The 18,571-nt window shown below is 32.9% G+C and overlaps 1 protein-coding gene and 1 long non-coding RNA gene across 7 annotated transcripts in view; one reads left to right on the top strand and one right to left on the bottom strand.

Annotated features, from left to right (window-relative positions):
• LOC145283070 (uncharacterized) overlaps window positions 1–18,571 on the bottom strand; it is a 202,454-nt gene that overhangs the window by 78,511 nt on the left and 105,372 nt on the right. The gene's annotated exons all lie outside the window — the stretch shown is intronic.
• LOC145282916 (uncharacterized) overlaps window positions 4,837–18,571 on the top strand; it is a 32,195-nt gene continuing 18,460 nt past the window's right edge. The window contains exon 1 of the long non-coding RNA XR_013868613.1: window positions 4,837–4,925. This is a non-coding gene — a long non-coding RNA (uncharacterized LOC145282916). The remainder of the gene's footprint in view (window positions 4,926–18,571) is intronic.

Below are 18,571 nucleotides of genomic sequence, written 5' to 3'. Positions count from 1 at the left end.
ATTGTGTCGGATATATACTCGAGAGTCAAAACAATTATAAGAATATTCTCTTGTCATAGCTCTATTTATCAGTATTTTTTTATATCTGAAAGTACTCATGACGTAATGGATAGAGTACTTGGTAAAATTCAGTTGTAAAAGTTACTTTTCTGGAGGTTGGAGGTTTAATCCTCAGTGCGAGTGACACTCAGAATACAATTATGAATTACTTAGGATGTCTATCCAGTTTTGGCAGACGGAATGAGAGTATGCAACCTTCATATATTAAATAAAGGGTTTCGTTCGAAATTCTGTGAAATTTTCTCCAAGTTTGACAAAAAACTTCCTAAAGAAGGTCGGAGGTTACATTGACTAAAATGTTGTGTGAATAACACTCAAGATGAGAACAGTAGTTTGAAGAATATAAAAAATACGAATACCTCATCTAAAAAAAAAAAATTCAGAAACGTAAAGTAATATTAGACACAATATTGATTTTTTTATGTAGGGGATAACCAATAACTCTAAAAGAGGCACCTTGGATGAGAAAATTGCCTCAATGAAGGCTGAGGAGAAAACACTGAACTAAGTCTAAAAGGCTCACATCATTAACGTCACTTCATATCACATTTGATTGTTGTGTGGAAGTTTGAGTAGGATGCTGCTTGTATTTGGATTGTTCATACTACTGTTCTCATCTTTGGTATTATTTACACATTTAAGCCGATATAATTTCCTTTTTTCACGTGCATCTTGATAATGGATCTTATTGGTGAATAGTGGAATTTGTTCAACAAACCATAGTCGTTAAAATTCAAAATTTATGTTTACGAAACAGAAAGAGCATCTCATTTCTGCAATAATCCAAAAGTCCTAGGGGGTGTAGAGGATAGCCGAATGGATCTCCAACCAACATACCCTTGAGCAAACACGTATCATCAGGAATAATTGGCAACAAAAGACGTGAATGCTGAAGACGTTCAAAGTTAACGAATGAACAGGTCAATCCTCCTGCACTAGTGTTGCTCCAATATTCGGTGTAACATGAAAATTTGGTCAGTTCAACCCTTGATCCAGCAAAAGCCACATTGGTTAGATCTAGTGTGCTTATCATGCTTCTGTTGGAAGCGTATAAGGAGTAATAATTGCAAAAAGTTTTGATGCAGCATCAATTAGGCTAATCCCCCTGTAATTGCTGCAGACTCACCTGTTGCCTCTTTCGAAGAAAGGAAGCAGAATTGAATGACTTCAATCATTGAAATATTTTCAGTGTTCCAAATGGAATAGAAAATTTAGTGAAGCCAGTTCGTCATAATTTCTGGGCAGATCTTATAAATCTCAGTCAACAACCCATCATCACCAGTAGTTTTACTATTTTTCAGTTTCTTTATGACTTCTGCAATTTTGGCAACCATGGAAACATCATAATCACATTCCTTAGGAATTATAATTTCTTGATTTTTTGCAATAACACCAATATTACTACTGGGATGGCATAAGAAAGGTGGTGGTCAACTGAAGATGTGACTCATAACTAAGGATATGACAAAAGAATATTCTTATCATTGTTTTGACTCTCGAGTATATATCCGACACAGTTAATCAATCGAGAACCACATCACTATATAAAAACATATAAGATATAAACGGATATATACCCGAGAGTAAAAGTAATGAAAAAAATATTCTCTTCTCATAGTCCTATTCATAACGGTCAAAGCTGACTTGGAAGTTGTGAGCAGCCTTTGTGTCTTTGGTGTGTGTATGAAGCTCTAAATGACAAATCATTTGTAACTCAGAGGTTGACAATTTGTATCATCTTCACTGTGTCTCACACTTTAATATTCAGAACTATATTACGCCTCTTGCCGTTCAATACTTTTATGTACAGCACAGACGATTCTTTACATTTCTGAATTTTTCGTATGAGGATTATTTGTATCATCTGAATTCTCCAGACTACTGTTCTCATTTTGAACGTCATTTTCACAACGTCTTAGTTGATGTAATGTCCAACTTCAAATTAAATTATTTGCAAAGACCTGTGGTGTAGTGGATAATGCACTTGGTAAAATTAAGCTGTAATGGCTACACTCTTCTAAGATTGAATGTTCAATCCCAAGTACAAGTGACACTAAAAATTACAATTACAAATTAGTTAAGACTTCTACCCAATCATGGCTGATGGAACAAGAACATGCTACCTACATAGATTAAATAAAGAGTTCCATTTGAAATTCTGTGCAGATACCCAGAGTTTAACAAGATTCACTTTAAAAAGTTTGAGGTTACATCAACCAAAATCTGCAAATAACACTGAATATGAAAACAGTAGTCCGAAGAATTCAAATATGAGTAGCTTACTAAGATAGAATCAGCTTTGCCCATTATATTCGTCAACTATTTTAAGATTAGTCTATATTTTAATTTTAATTCATGAAATTTCATTTGTTTTGAGGTTGACTTATCAGAAATGGCTTATTTGACCTTTTGTGTTGAGTCAACTTACATACGGGCTTCCCAGAATCAGGATTTATTTCTGTTCCAACTTTTGTTGAAATTTGTCAGTTGATGGCAGCTGGAAAGACACTTAGTTTTATGTATAGTTGTATTCATCCAAAGTTGCCTGCTCAGCCTTTTAGATTATATAATTGCTTTATTTTGTCATCAAATAATGTTTTTTATTAGAACTTTGAAAATAAAATTTCATTACTGTGGTATCACTTAGTATTTAAATTATCAACTGAAACAAACTGTTATAAAACTATAACCAATTTTTTTTACTGTAAAGTGATTTTAATTTCTATAAATTTAAAACTGATCAAGCCAAGGTTCCAGATCTATTATAGAAGGATAACTAAAACAATGAAGTAGCTAAACAGATAGTATAAATAAATATGCATATTGAGAAATGTATTCGAAATGACGATAGACAATGTATAAAAGTCATGTTGGAATTAAGAGTACATTGACAGCTTTAATACTACAGTAGTATCATATCAGGTTTCTGTATTGAGTCAGTTGCTTTTCATTTGTTTTAAAGGCCTTGTTTGTGGAGTTCCATACGAGTTGCCTGGAGGATATATAGCAAACTATTGCAACTACTATAACAGGTTTGTGTGTGGCGTGAACACACAGACACAAATTGTAAAAGGGAAACAATAGAAAAATTATCGCTCCTTTTCACCTTGTCTTCTGCATCAACATGGCCAAGAAGCAGTCTATTTCAAACATTATAGAAAGCCCCATTTCCTTTAAAATGCCTACCCCCAACGCACAAAAATTGCATATATGGCTTTTTCAAATGGAGGCTGTTTTTGCCAATAGGAAATTCTATTCCTTAGTCCAGAAATACTTCTATGTTGTAGAAGCTCCACCTACAGAAGTCGCTGAGGAAGTCAAGGATATTTTCAAAGCACCTTTTGGTGACAATCCATACAAAACACTAAAACAAGCCATCCTCGAATGAGGAGAGATATTGGAGGCTACCAGGTTGAAACAGCTTTTCAACGACCTATCTCTCGGTGACTAAAAATCCTTCCAGCCTTTGAGGCAATAAAAAGTTGGCTTAGCAGACGCACCATGGATGATAACATCCTTCAGCAACTGTGGTTAGACAAATTGTTACAACAATTGTCTCAAGCACTGTCCATTTTTGTTGGAGATAAGGACCTCAAGCAGCTGACGGTTATTGCCAAACACGTTGCTAATAATTATCACCACATGACAGCTGTAACCAACCTGCTGCCAGTTCCAGCCCAGTGAATTTTTCAGTCAACATACCTGCAACCACCTCTGGTTAAGCACTGTCTGAAACTCACAATGTCTCGAGTGATGTTCACTCTGTCACTTCCAAACCGTACTGTCCACCTGATCTTCATTCATGTAAGTACATTTTTCATCCATATTGACTCAATATGCAGACCACTACAGCCGCTCTACGATTAACCGTATCTAGTGTTGGAATGCTCTGACAAATACTTTGTCATTGACCGCAACAGCAAACATGACTCAATCGTGATAGATCGCATCAAACTAGCCTTCTTAGAAAGTTTGCATGATTTAGTATTTCCTGCAATGAGGTTTTTTGACTCAGAGCACATCATTGCACCCAATCCAGATACAATTATCACGCCTGATCCAGATTCCATCATTACACCTGCGTCTCGCATGCCTTGTAATTACCCTGACCTGCACCGTCCAGTTCCTTCTGTCCAACCCGCTACTTGCAATGACTGTCATGTAATATTTCCACGCAAATATGCAGACTAACACATCTTAAACTTTCTTGTGTATATACATGCTATACCACACCTAATGCTAATTTCATTTACTTTTCCCTGTAACTTCCGGCTATCTGGGGGAGGAGAACTAACAGATTTATGTGTGGCGTGAACACACAGACACAAATTGTAAAAGGGAAACAGAAAATTATCACCCCTTTTGGCTTCATCTTCTGCAGACAAAGGGCGACACTAATTTCCCCTTTTACTTCTCTCTCTCTCTCTCCACTTCCACCCCTTTTCCTCTTTTTCATCTCAATGCGACAATGAACACACGTGTTACATCGCTCTCTAAAAATACATGCAATAGGAGAGCAATTCCCGCCTGTACTAGAGGTAAGCTTGACTTAATTTCTCCATAAACATCAATGGACTACAATGAACAATTCAATTAACTTCAACAACATTAATGAACACAGACACAAAATAAACCACGCACTTGCAGCACACAAAAAAAAAAAAACAATGTCAGTCTGACATCTGACATTTTGACATGATATGGAGGTCATTTCCTTTTGATTTTTTGCTTCCATTTCTTTTTTTCCTTTTTCTTTCTTTCTCTTTTCACCTTATCACAATCATAAATGCACGCGATATTGCATGGCTTCAAAAAATGCACGCAAAGAACAAATTTCCGCCTGTACAAATGCGCAAATATTCGAGGTAAGATAACTTAATTTCAGCATAAACATTAATGGACTACAATGAACAATTCAATTAACGAACTTATCAGAACTATGCCTGTTCACACACACACACATGCTCTAATGTTATTTTCCATTGTTCATAAATGTGTTTGTATGTACATAACTCGCTACTTTGTTATCTTATTTTAATGTCAGAGTCGAGAACACGCAATTTAATCCTCTATAGATATACAGATTTAATACTTGCCTGTGAAACAATGGAAAACCTACATTTTAAGTTAAAATTGGAGGAATACTGTAGGAAGTAAAAGTTTGAATGTAACCAATATGATGGTCAGTGGTTGCAGTGTTGAAAAGCTCTCAGAGGAATGTTCCTCTGCTCTGTTTCTAACCTTTTGAGATGTGCATTAATTAAAAAACTATGTAGATAATAATAAGTACAGAAGATCGCACATCTAAAAGAAAAAGGTTTAAGACTCAAAATTCATACTAGAATCGCCCACAAGGATCTGTAGCATAACAGATAAAGTAGTAGGTATAATTCAGTTTTAAGTGACACTCTTATGGAGGTTGAAGTTCAATCCACAGCGCAGATATGAAGAATAAACTCGCGGATTACTTAAAACTTCTACTCTGTCATGGCTGATGGAACAGGAGCATGCTACTCCTATGAAGTAAAATTCAAAATTCCATGCTGGTTTCAGAGTTTAACAATCTACACCTGAAGAAGGTCGAAGGTTACATCAGACAAAATGTTGCATGAATGACACTTAAAATAAGAACAGTAATCTGAATAATTGAAATAAATATTCCTTTTGTGTAATTCAGTTTTTGTGGTACTTGTAAGAACTACGTACACAAGAAGTTCAATGGAAGTACTGGTTGGTAGAGTGGTTGAGAGATGATCACCAGTTTATGTGCAAGAAGAGAAAATAATGGAGATGGATGAGAACTCAGATGTGGAGAAAGGATATCAGGATGGTGATGCTATTGAAATTGTTGAAAAATTTTGTTACTTTGGTGATATAATTGAAGTACAGAATAAAAATTGCATTGCAAGAATTAAGAGTGAATGAAGCAAATTCAGGGAACTTCTGTTATCACTAACCAGCAGAGTGTTACCATTGTTGATCAAGGGAAAAGTCTATCAGGCATGTGTATGTAGTATGATAATGTACGGAAGTGAAACCTGATTAGTAAGGGTTGAGGATATGCATTGCATGGAGAGAAATGATATGAGAATGATTGTGTCTCAAGATAATCTTAGAGGAAGATTAAATCTAAACAAGAGAGCAAGATTTGTGCAGAAGAGTAGATTTTGAAGGCATGACCACATTGAAAGAATAGAAAGTTCTTTGGTTAGTCGATGTAGAAAAGTTGAAAGAGCAGGTTCAAATTCACAGAAAAGGCCAAAGAAAACATGGGAGAAAGTGATAAAAATTGAAAGAGTGGTAAATAAAGCCCTGATCAGAAAGAAATTACTTTGATAGTTAATTTCTTAAAGCTGTCTAATACATGTCAGTATGTAAATCTGGCAAACCAGAGATTTATTTGATAGTGCTCGTGTAAGAGTTGGAAATGAGCAGAATAAGTTCAAAGAACTTCTGCCATTATTACACTCGGACAGTATTACCGCTGTCAACCAAGAGAAAACTCTATCAAACACGTATACGCAGCATGATTATGAATAATCATACTGCGTATACGTGTTTGATAGAGTTTTCTCTTGGTTGACAGCGGTAATACTGTTGAAGCTGAAACTTTGTTAATGAGGGTTGAAGATGGGTGTTGCATGGAGAGAAATGTTATAAAAATGATACAATGAAGACAAAAAGTTCACAGGAAGATTAAATCTGGACAGTATAGGGAAATGTGTGCAGAACAAGACACTTTAATAGTATAGTCACATTGAAAGAATGGAAGAATTTGACGCCAAGTAGTGTTCTCGGTTCGAATGGCATGTCTGTGAATCTAACTACCCGATGAGGTCATAAACCAGTCCACACTACAAGGCTTCAAGGCAACCTTGGATGGACGCTGATCAGACCCCCAGGGTTTTCACCTTGAATAGTTTTTCTTTGTACATAGCTCCCTAAATCCTCACCGACTTTTTTCCTTGTAAATGGCAATCGCTTGTGTGTTTATTCTTGGCCAATTAAATGAATGAATGCTTATCAAGGCCCGGAAACCATTCAAGGATAAGAGTTAACGAGTGTCAGTTGACAACACAGTCATTATCAGTAATGATGGAACTCAAGTAGTGTTTGTTTAAGAAGACGGCTCAACAGGAACTTATTCATGTTAGACTTGGAAACAGTTATGTTATAGTCGGCCAAGAAGCAGGCCCACAGTTATGCCAAAGAAAAACATGGGTGTAAGTGCGTAGAATGGACTAAAAAAAAAAATAGCGATAAATAAAGATCTAGCCAGAGAGGTTAGTTTGAAAATCAATTTCTAAAAGCCATCCAACACGTAAAATGGGCGCTGAACTGAATATGATGAGAAAAGTTCAGTAATGACAAAAATGAAAAATTTCTAAATATTTATTTATTCAGTGAAAAAAAAAAAAAAAAAAAAGAAATGAAAGGATTTGGAATTGGTTTTTGTTTGACAGCATATCAACACTTTTCAGGTTATTTAATGTTGAATCTAGTCATTTTGGTGAAAGTTTTTATGCTTCAAGTTCTTTAGATCTTCAAATATTTATTCACGATGTTTGGTTTGTTTGTTTTGTAGAGGCAAATTGGTTTTGTTTTTAGCTTTGCTGAATATAACTGAGTTTTGCACAGAGAAAGATAAAAATCAATAACATCAATGTTTGATGTATTTAAGGCCAGGAAGCTGATATCTTCAGACAGCCTGATCTGTTAGCACTAGTACTCAATTTGCGTTTTTCCAACGAAACCATGCTGACACATTGCTTTAGTGGAAAGTCGACAGCCAGGCTGCTTCACAACTTTTTCATACCAGCTAAAGACTCATTCTCACCTATAAATTCGATGAATCAGAAACTGACTTGGCAATACCAGGTTCTCCTTTATCGGTATGAATTATAGTCCAACTCAGTTTTAAGTGAACACCTCCAGGCATTATTGTCTTTGAGGAAAAGGTTGGATTGTGTGAGGAGCTCCTGTCATTGAATTCCAACTTGTTTGTTCAGAGAAAGTAAGAGCCCTCTCCTTTCATCATGTGTCTTTTGCTACATCTTCCTACAGAAGGAAGCAAAATCAGCAGAGCAAGATAAAGTCAAGTAGATACTATGTTACTGGTGTGCAAGATCTAATTCATGTAATATTATTTCTAGAAATAAAAACTGGTTCTGTAAAGTCTTGTAATTTTATCCAATGTTGTACGTGAAAGAGAATGGCAAAACCTCTCTGCAAAAATATACAGTCATGAAGATGTCCTTAGCAAATTCTTCAGTATAACTTGTTAACCCATATATGTTGATCTAATAGAAAAAAACAAACAAAAAAAACGCCCCTTGGCTTGCCGGCATTCACCTAGGATGGGTTGAGCTGGCTCCACCCATAGAACACACATTGTCCCAGATGAACACAATCCATGTACGATAGTCTACAGTAGCAAACACTATTGACTGGAAGTAGGTTTGATGGTGTGTAACCATGTCTATCAGCTGGCTTCCTTGGTGTTGCCGTCAATCTCTAAGTGGTTCGGGAGTTATTGTTTCGTGGATGAACTTTCCCGGGTTGCAACAAGCAGCGTGGCCAAACCAACCAAGTCTCTTCTTGAAAAACGCTTGCTTAAGTAGGATGATCCTGTATAGTGTCCATATTTGTGTATTGGAGACAAAATGGTGCCCGTGAACCAGCAGAATTCAGCAGAGGCAGTATAAAATATGAGATCCGCAACTCTCATTGGCCACGTCTCACAACTGTAGAGTAGGATCGTTTGAACAAGTACTCAATAAATCCACACTTTTATACCTATTTTGATCTCTGGACAAGACCACAGACAGAGTTGTAGGCGACAAAGTATAACTCCCATGAACTAACATCTCTGGGCAAAAATTGTTCTCAATAATGTGGTGAACCTCTAAAAAGAGAGTATGCAATTCGTCCATTTGTAACCAGTTTTCATGCCCTATTGTAAAATCATTTAAATGTCTTCTACAGCAGTTTTGTTCTCTATTATTGAAGAGCAGAACAATGCAAGAGTTGAATAGCATAGACTCACCATAGAGATGTGTATATGAATTTGCTTAATCATTTCCTTGAAAGGTCTTACTAAGATACTTTCAAAGTAAAAAAAGCACTTAGGAGGAGTACAGACTTTTAAGTGATTGAAATGTGGATTCTTAAGCGCTCCAGAATGGTCGAATTTGCCAAATAACAAATAAGTGCAGAATAAATTTGAAGATCTACTGATGTTATTAATAGTGGTGGGATGATTTCAATATCACCCCCTTTCCCCGATTACAATATAATTACTGATTTATTTTAAATCTCTGAATAATTTAGCTCTAGCTTTTCTTTTTTTTTTTTTTAATAAATGTTTAGATTACATTAAAAACCCATGTAATATGTGCATATATTTTCGTAAATGTAAAAATACACTTGTGGGGAGGGATTGATTTATAAATCTTTGTTGTAGTGGCAATTTAAAATTAATATATATTTATCATTAGTACCAACAATGGAAAAATTTGTTAAAAGAATCATTTTTAGCATAGAAAATTAAGCTCAAATTTTTCAAATTCCAATTTTCTCAAAAGTTTTGATTTTCCAGATTCCAATTAATTGTCCCAACAATGATTATTCACTTTTCCCTTCAAACAAGGCATGAAGTCACTTGATGTACAAAATAAAAAAAATTCAAGGTTAAAAACTAGCCAACAATAAGTGTTAGCTGGAGTTTGACTCTGAAAACACCAATTCTTCCCCCTTTGTCAGAAACAGCACTCATGGAATATGTTGTGATCATCTGCTCGTTGTCTCAATTCAACGTTTAATTTCAACACTGGCCGTAGTGTCAATCATGTGGTCTCAGTAACAAAGAGATTTCCCTTCAGAATAAAATTACGACTCAAGTTTAAAAATAAGGTTTAACATAAAACTTTGTTCTTTTATTGAATATCTCTTCCAACAAATATTTAACCAAATTAAGGGCTAAAGGCCTGTCCATCCGAGCCTCACAAAAACTAAAAATTCCCAGAGAGAGAGAGAGAGAGAGAGAGAGAGAGAGAGAGAGAGAGAGAGAGAGTGGTAAGTTACATTCCAATGATTAAAAACTAAAATTAGTTCCCAATCATGACTTATTACTTCAAGTTGGTGAATACATGTTTTTTTCATAAATGCCTTACACATGTTTCGTTGTAGTGGTAGGAAATATGTGCCACCAAACAACTCAGAGGCAAATACATATGCACACAAATTTCACAAAATAGAAAAAACAAAAATGAAGTAAATCCAAAAAGCTTTTAAGATTTTAGTAAAAGGTAATATCCATATATATATATATATATATATATATATATATATATATATATATATAGATAGATAGATAGATAGATAGATAGATAGATAGATAGATAGATAGATATAGATATAGATATATATATGAGAAAGAGTGCTGAGATGTTACTATTATTTAGAGATAGTCCACACGGCAAGTCCACTTAAAAATGACATGCTGTATTATAACTGTAGGTAAAAATCAACTGGCTAAAATATCTATTCTGTGAAGTGGTCATGTCTGTAGGATTTCAAATGGCTTGCCATCACAGCATGAAACTTCGTTTTAAAAAGTTAATCACTTTTCCAAGTGGAGAAATCAAATTTGAGTGATCAAACTAAGCTAGACATTGTCCCCCTGCGTTTACATGTAAGATTAGATTTGAAAGAAACTTTACTCAAATTTGAAAACCATTATTGAAGACTTACAGCTTCCACCAATCGACCAACATTTATTGGCGATATTTCAAATCCATAGAGAAAGTTGATCGATGGAAGGTGAAAGTTTTTGACAATGATTTCCTAATATAGTGGAACCTCTAAATTAGGAAATTAATTGGTTGTAGCTCGATTTTTGTATCTTGAAAATTTTGTATCCTGAAAGATGTTTTTACATGTAAATCGTCTAATCGGTTCCAAATACTATGAAAACAATCATTAAAATTTTTTTTAATAAGTCTAAATGAATGAAGAGCCAAATAGTACCTAACCATGTAAATGAAGTAGATATTAGAAAATAATGCAATAAATTGTTTAAAAATTTAATACAAAAATGTAGGATTTTACCTTTCAAGTAAGGTGATGTTCGAGCTTTATGAAACACTTAAAATTAATTGTTATTTTTTCAGCGTCTAATTATCATCACTTAATACTTTATGAAACCCGAAATTAATTATTTACTTTCTTACAGTTAATTTGCGATTTCTAGCTCAAGTCATCAGTATGTGAATGTCACCCTTGCTGAAAGGAAGAGAGGATTACATCATAGATTAAATCCTCCTATTTTGAGTGACAAGGTTGAACCATCAAAGATGTTGCCGAAACAAGACCAACAGCAAACATTTCAGGTTGGGGCATTGACGGAGAAAAGTAGTCTGAACATGGTTGGCCTGCAACAAAGTACAGTTGAACCTCAAAAGACCGATTACAAAATTTTCAGCTTAGGAAACGTGATTTGAACATTTTTTTTATCCTTACATACAAAAAAAGAAAAAAAATTTCAGGATATGAAAGATATAAGTGATAGAAAAACTTTTTCAGGTACCTAATCTTAAAAAATCTTTGTAGTCAGGGTTTTATTAGATTTAAAAATTATTTTAGTAATTTTCTGGAAATTTTTTATCGGAACAAAACAATATTTTCTTAAACTTTTAATGTATTTTTTCTACTTACAACACCCTAAATTATTTAGGAGTGGAATCATGCTTGTGATCCTTCTCAGGAAAATCGTATTGTCCGGGAAGGAAGCTGGCTCAACCCGATTATGATGAATAACATTGCAAGTACAAATAAGTATATTCAAATGAAGTGCAGAATAATACAAAAATGTCAATTCAAGGTTCTTTTTACTTTTGTTAATATTTTAAGAAATACAGTTTTAGACATTTCCACTAATTTCTTACTGAATAGTTTGTGAAAAATATTCGAACATATATTTAAGATAGAGTATTATTAGTGTTGGGAGAATTAATTAGACAAAAAACAAACCTATTTGAATGTTGGAATAAGGAAAAAATTGAGCTTATTTTCTGATACCAAAAACAATTCTTTTCATTTTTTTTTTTTTTTGTTGATTTGTTTCCATTTAAAACCTAATTTTCAATTGATAGTACTAATGATAAATATTTATTGATTTTAAACTATCGATCAAACTAAATTATATAGATCACAACTCCTTAAAGTATTTTTTTTTATGTTTGAAAACATATGCACATACCAACCATGTTTCTGGTAATTAGAAAAAATAGTTATAGCTAAATATTTAGAAATTTTAAAAGAATTGTAATATGTAATTGTATTATAATCAAGAAAAATAATTAAGTGGTTCCATTACCAATTATTATACTCCGGATCTTGAGAGGATACAGGCTAGAGAGAGGAGATTCTGTCAAAAGATCTTTAATATCTCACACAAAAGGTTATATTACAAATGAGCAGGAGACTCAGAAAAGCAGTTGGTTAATATGAAGATCTGATGTAAAGAAAAGGAAAATGAGATGGTGCAATCATGTCACATGATCACAAAATGTTGCAAAGACAATATTTCAAGGAGCTTTACAGAGAAAGAAGAGGCAGACAAAGAAAAAGATGAGGACAACATCCAAGAGTAGGCAGAGCTGGCACAAACACACTTAGGAAAGCAGAAAATAGAGAGGGTTAAAAGAAAAAAAAAATGGTTGCAAGATAATCATTGGCACCCCAACAGTCCTTCAGAACATGGGACACATTATTATTTACATGTTTTGGAGTGATAAATTCATCTTGGTTGTTGTGTCCATATTACAGCAGCTGTATTCTCCAGCCTTCTCTAGGTGTTTTCTTTGTCATAGTAAACCTAAGAATTTTGAACTGAACTCTTCCTGTAATTCACTGGGGTAGACTGCTTTCAGTCTTTGTTTCATACAATGAAAATATTTTGCATCGGTTAAATTTCCAGGTTTTGTTACCGACTATAATGAAACATCTGAAGAAATCTGTAGAGTGCAATGGTCGAAATAGTGTGAGCACGACATAAAGTCTTTTGGTTAGGGTCTATTCTGATATTACACTTCATCTTCTGTTCTTAGCCTGTGACAGAAAAATCCTGCAAGATTGATACAATTTTTATTTTTGCTATATTTTGTGATACTATCGACACCCAACCCACTAAGTTTAAGGAAGTTTAAAAAAAAAAAAGTTTATCAGAACAATAGAGATGAAGTTGTTCAAGGTACACAAAGGAAAGCTGAATAGGATTGTTAATCAAGGTGTGGCAAACAGAAGTACAGACAGATGTAAATATTTTGAAGTTAGTTTTAGGAGTGGCATGAGTTTTGCAACAGTTTACAACAGTTAGGCGCAGTTTAAGGACAGTCTTGAGTTTGCAACGGTTGACCACACCTAAAATACAACTGATATTTGCAGAATGTGTCGGAGTTTGATTTTGTATTATTTGATTATTTTTTTACTTGTGAACCAATGTACGTCTCTGCCCCTGGCAGCGTCAATCTAAGAGATGACAACACAACCAGAAGAAAAGATAAAAAATAGACGATGGAAACAGTGTTGAGGTCAGCAGCATTTGTTGTCAAGTGGGTGAACATGTAATCTTATCACACTAATTCAGCTAATATTAATCTTCAACCATTTAAAGATCAATTTGAAATTTTGAAGTTGAATGTTACAATTTTTATTTCGGACTAAAGACCATCACCCAAAAATCAATCAAAATAGTCAATATTTTTCTCTACTGTAAAAACTGGACATACTCGTGACTTGCTGTGTTAGAAGCACTATCACAATTTGGTGTAGGATTTCAATTGAAAATTTAGAAATTGTACTTGAAAATTTAGAAATTGTACTTGAAAATTTAGAAATTTAAGTGATGTTATAACATTTTCTTTATTAAATGATTAAAATTATTTTTTCTGAGACTTTCGTTGTTAAAACAATTTTTTAAAAGATTTTTTTCTTCATTTTGTTGGTATTAACTCCAAGGGGTCAGTTTCTTGTGAAGAGAGGGAAGGTAGACATCTGATGTTATTGTGTATTATGAGTGTTGGGACAATAATTGGAATTGGGAATCGGAAAAATTGAAACTTTTGGGCGTGTCAGAATCGAAAAAAAAAAAAAAAAAATTTTAGATTCAAAAACAATTCTTAAAAGAAAAAATTAAACTTAATTATCAGTTGTTACTGATGATAAAACAATGGATAGTTATTGTTTTTAAGTGATCAGTAAAATTACAATCTAATAACAAACAGACGATGTAAATTTATATTACTTGTGCAAACAAAATAAAGAAAAACACATGAAAATTTGGCGACTGCTGGTCCTTCAGCATTGACAAACCTCACAAGGTGTAACCCCCCCCCCAACCCTTAATTTTTCAGTAATTGAAGATTTTCTCAAATTTATGTAAGACATACTTTGGCATTGGTTTTGCTTTAATCTTTAATCTCTTGTACAGTTAGAAAAGTTTACTAGTCGTAAAAACTAGTAAATATAACTGGTGTATAGGGTAAATAGGTCATAAAAGAGAATAAGAGGATTCTTAATTATTAATACTAGTGGGACCTGTGGAAATTCCACAGGGGACTCATTCATATGTAATATATTGATGTTGCATTCTGTAGATGTTCAGCGTAAATAGAGATGCTCCGATATTATTGTAGCTCTTTTGTTAAAACTGCAAAAGTATTTATCTAAGCTAGCAGGGACAGATGGCATAGCCTGGTCGTAAAGTACACTTAAATATGATACTTTAATTTTTGCAGATTTCGTATATATTATTATAGAGTTAATGTTCTAGCGATTTTTATATATTATAAAGTTGTGATTTAAAAAATAAAAAAATATATCCCTATGACTTGGGTGTATCAATTTGAATCGAAACTGAAATTTATGTATATGTATATATATATGAAGCTGAATGTGTCTGTGTGTGTGTGTGTGTGTGTGTGTGTGTGTGTGTGTGTGTGTGTGTGTCTGGTCACGACTAGGCTTCTATATGGTTGACTATTTTAAAAATCTGATTACATATAATGATAGATGTATCGAGACACAGGAATGGGCATGTTTGATATGGCAGAACGGGGGTTCATTAAAATTGTGGGGTCTGCGTTCGCGCCTGGTCCACAAAGTATGGAAATAAAAAATTTTAGAATAAAAAAAAAAACGTTTACAAGTGTTTTTGATATATATGTACATAATAATACTTTGATAAGTATGTTTTAACTTAAATAGGGATGGTATAATAAAATTGTGGAGTCTGCGTTCACGCCTGGCCTTCATAGAATGGAAATAGGCACAAACTTTAATGAAGACTTTTCATATCTATCTGCGTAAGTATACTTTGATAATTATGTTTCAGTTTGAAGAAATATGGTATAATAAAATTATGGGGTGTTTGTTCGTGCCTGACCTCCATAGAATGGAAATATATCACAAAGTTTAACAAGGTTTTTTAATATAGATCCACAGAATGTTGTGATAAGTGTTTCAGTGTAAACAGGTATGGTATAATAAATTATGGGGTTTATCTATTTTATTTTTACTTTCATCATATTTTGCTTTGGTTTTGATACCCCCAAATTCGAAACTATCTCTTTACAACCCTTCTTTTTCATAACCTATCATACTTTCATAAATCAGAGTCCATTTTCTGTAGGCTGTTTTTGAAGCCAGTCAACGACGAGTACTTTTGCTAATATATATATATATATATAACTGGAGTTCCTTCAACTCTAATTGGAACCAAAACTTATGAGGAATTCTTGGTAAAATTATTTATTAGAAGAAATGGAAGTCCATAACAATTAAATGACAGTCACCTGAATGAAAGTGAGACGCACAAAAGAAATAACACACACATTAATATATAGATTATTGAAACAGACTGATTTTTTTATCCGCAAGGTTTCAAAGAAATGCGTTCTTCTCAGAGAAAAGATAATAATAAATGAATATTATAGCAAAGCTATGAATTTGTTGGTACTGGCATAAATTGAAACTGCATTATATGAAAATAAGTCATATAGGCAAAAAATATTTTAGTGCAAAGAGTTCATTAAATGGGTGAGAGGTGCGTGAAAAAAGGAAATGAAAAATGAAAGATTAAAAATCCTGACGAAAGGATATGAAGTGGTTAGATATTACAAAGACAAATGATCATAAAAGTCAGCGTTTTCATAAGAAGAAATCGGATTTATAATGTTGACAAATAGATCCAAATTAAAAATCCAAATTGTTCATAATCCAAGTCTGTAGAAAGATCCCATTTGCAAGGGTCTGAGAAAGAAAGATTTCGAATTGTGAAAGATTTTTCATTTAGGGATAGCACAACCAGCATAACAAATGCTTCCATAGTAAGTTAAAAAATTTACTAATGATGGAAAACTTACTTTCAAAAATACAACAGAAGAAAAAAAAAGGACACTGACTCTTATGAGTATTTTGCCTTTGAAATACTTAACCACTCCATATCCTTTCATCTGGATTTTTAATCTTTGATTTTTAATTTAGCTTTTTTCATTTCTTTTCCCATTTTATGAACTCTTGCATTGGACTTTTTTACATATATGACTAGTTTTTATATAATGCAGTTTAAATTAATGCCAATACCAGCAAATTTATAGCTTTGCTATAATATTCATTTTCTAATATCATTCCTCTGATGAGAAAAACGCATTTCTTTGAAACTTCGTGAATTAAGTAAATCTTAACATTTCTTATTTAAGTATCCTATCAAACAATAAATTCTTGTTAAGTTACAATCTTAAATTGTGTTCTTTGATGACAAGCTCTATTTCCTATCTGGGTTGTATTGAGTTTGTTTTTTGGTTGGGATTACTATATAAATATTAATATTCACTTTAAGACTAAAGAAGTCTTTAACTTGTAAACTTAATTTTTACTTCTTGATTTTATATACACACACAAATACCTATGCACAAACACATTTTCTTAATTAATATATATATATATATATATATATATATATATATATATATATATATATATATATATACTAATGATGGAAAACTTACTTTCAAAAATACAACAGAAGAAAAAAATATATATATATATTAATTCTTTTTAATTGAATTTAAAAAATGTAATAAAAAAAAAAAAAAAAAAAAAAAAAAATTAAGAAAACGTATTTCCTATAAGATTGCGGAAAATTATCAATAAATTGTTTTCAATAATACATTTATTCAGTGTTAGATAAATCCATAAATGTTCATACAAAATATCTGCCCCCCCCCCAAAAAAAATACACTCAGGATTAACAAAAAAAAAAAAATATTGGTTGGCTGAAATTTCTTGGGGTAAAATTAATTCCGGTCAAATTTTCCAATGGTAGACTTGTCAAAATCTTTATAACATTGCTAAAACGTTCCTATCACATGAAAGGAAATTGATTCATCTAAAATTTTCCTAAAATGCATTTTTGAGTTTCACAATCCGCAGAGGTATGAAAACATTGTCTAAAAAAAATAAATGTATAAAAAATAAATGTAAGCAAGATAAGTTACTTTTCTACCTATCTGGAAAAATTTTTTAGTGGTTTTACTCACTTTAAAACGTTTATTCAGTTCGAAAAACAGTGTCACCTAATGGTGAGAATAAGAAAAATGGCTGAGAATTGACACCTGAATATTCCAAGTTTTGAAAATGACTTAAAACTAAAACAAATTATACAAAATACTGTTAGAAACCCACACAATATATGTCACGGTAACATCATTTCGTGTGAGTACCCAAGCTTGTGACAGGAAATCACGCAAACTCAAGGCATCAATGTCCGGTGCTTGTTAAAACTCCATTGAAACACTGTTGGGGAACCCCATTAAAAATGCATTAGCTCATTGCAGTCGCAAGCCCTTTTTCCATAAATCCAGATATTCCTGCAAGTTGTCGGAATCAAGAAAAATGTTGAATCGTCCCATCACTAATACCACCAACAAAATGCAAAGCGAAAAAAGTCTTTGAAAAAGTTGTCTGAACGCTGAAAATCTCAACAAAAATTTAAATCATTTAACAAAAAAAATTTGTATAACATTCGGCTTTATAAATTTTCAAATTAGACTTACAAAATAATGTCTGCAAAGATGTGACAAAGTTTCTCTATCAATTGTGATATATCTTGCATATCCTAACCTTTGAACTTTTAACGAGGAGTAAAGTGTAGTACCTGTTCTGATACTACACTTCATCCTCGGTCAATGAAAGAAATCCTTCCATGCAGAGACAATTTTTAATGAAAAACAGAATTCATCAATACTAAAAGCTAAAACTCACAAGGAAAACTAAATCGAGTGCTTCTCACTATCGTCAAACGAATATAAAACTGGTGCAAAACTGTTCTGATTAGAGAAATTCATTTTGCCAGATGCGAGTGTTCTAGTTATTAACAGATTTTTAAAAATATACTTTAAAAACTAAAACAGAACAAAATCAAGATTTTTTTATGAGTCACCATTTATAA

The sequence above is a fragment of the Euprymna scolopes genome, chromosome 1 (assembly GCF_053919585.1).
Source record: "Euprymna scolopes isolate OS-2025 chromosome 1, ASM5391958v1, whole genome shotgun sequence".
Taxonomy (NCBI): Eukaryota; Metazoa; Mollusca; class Cephalopoda; order Sepiida; family Sepiolidae; genus Euprymna; species Euprymna scolopes.
The sequence above is the reverse complement of the archived record's forward strand: the minus strand, read 5'-3'. Positions and strand labels throughout refer to the sequence as shown.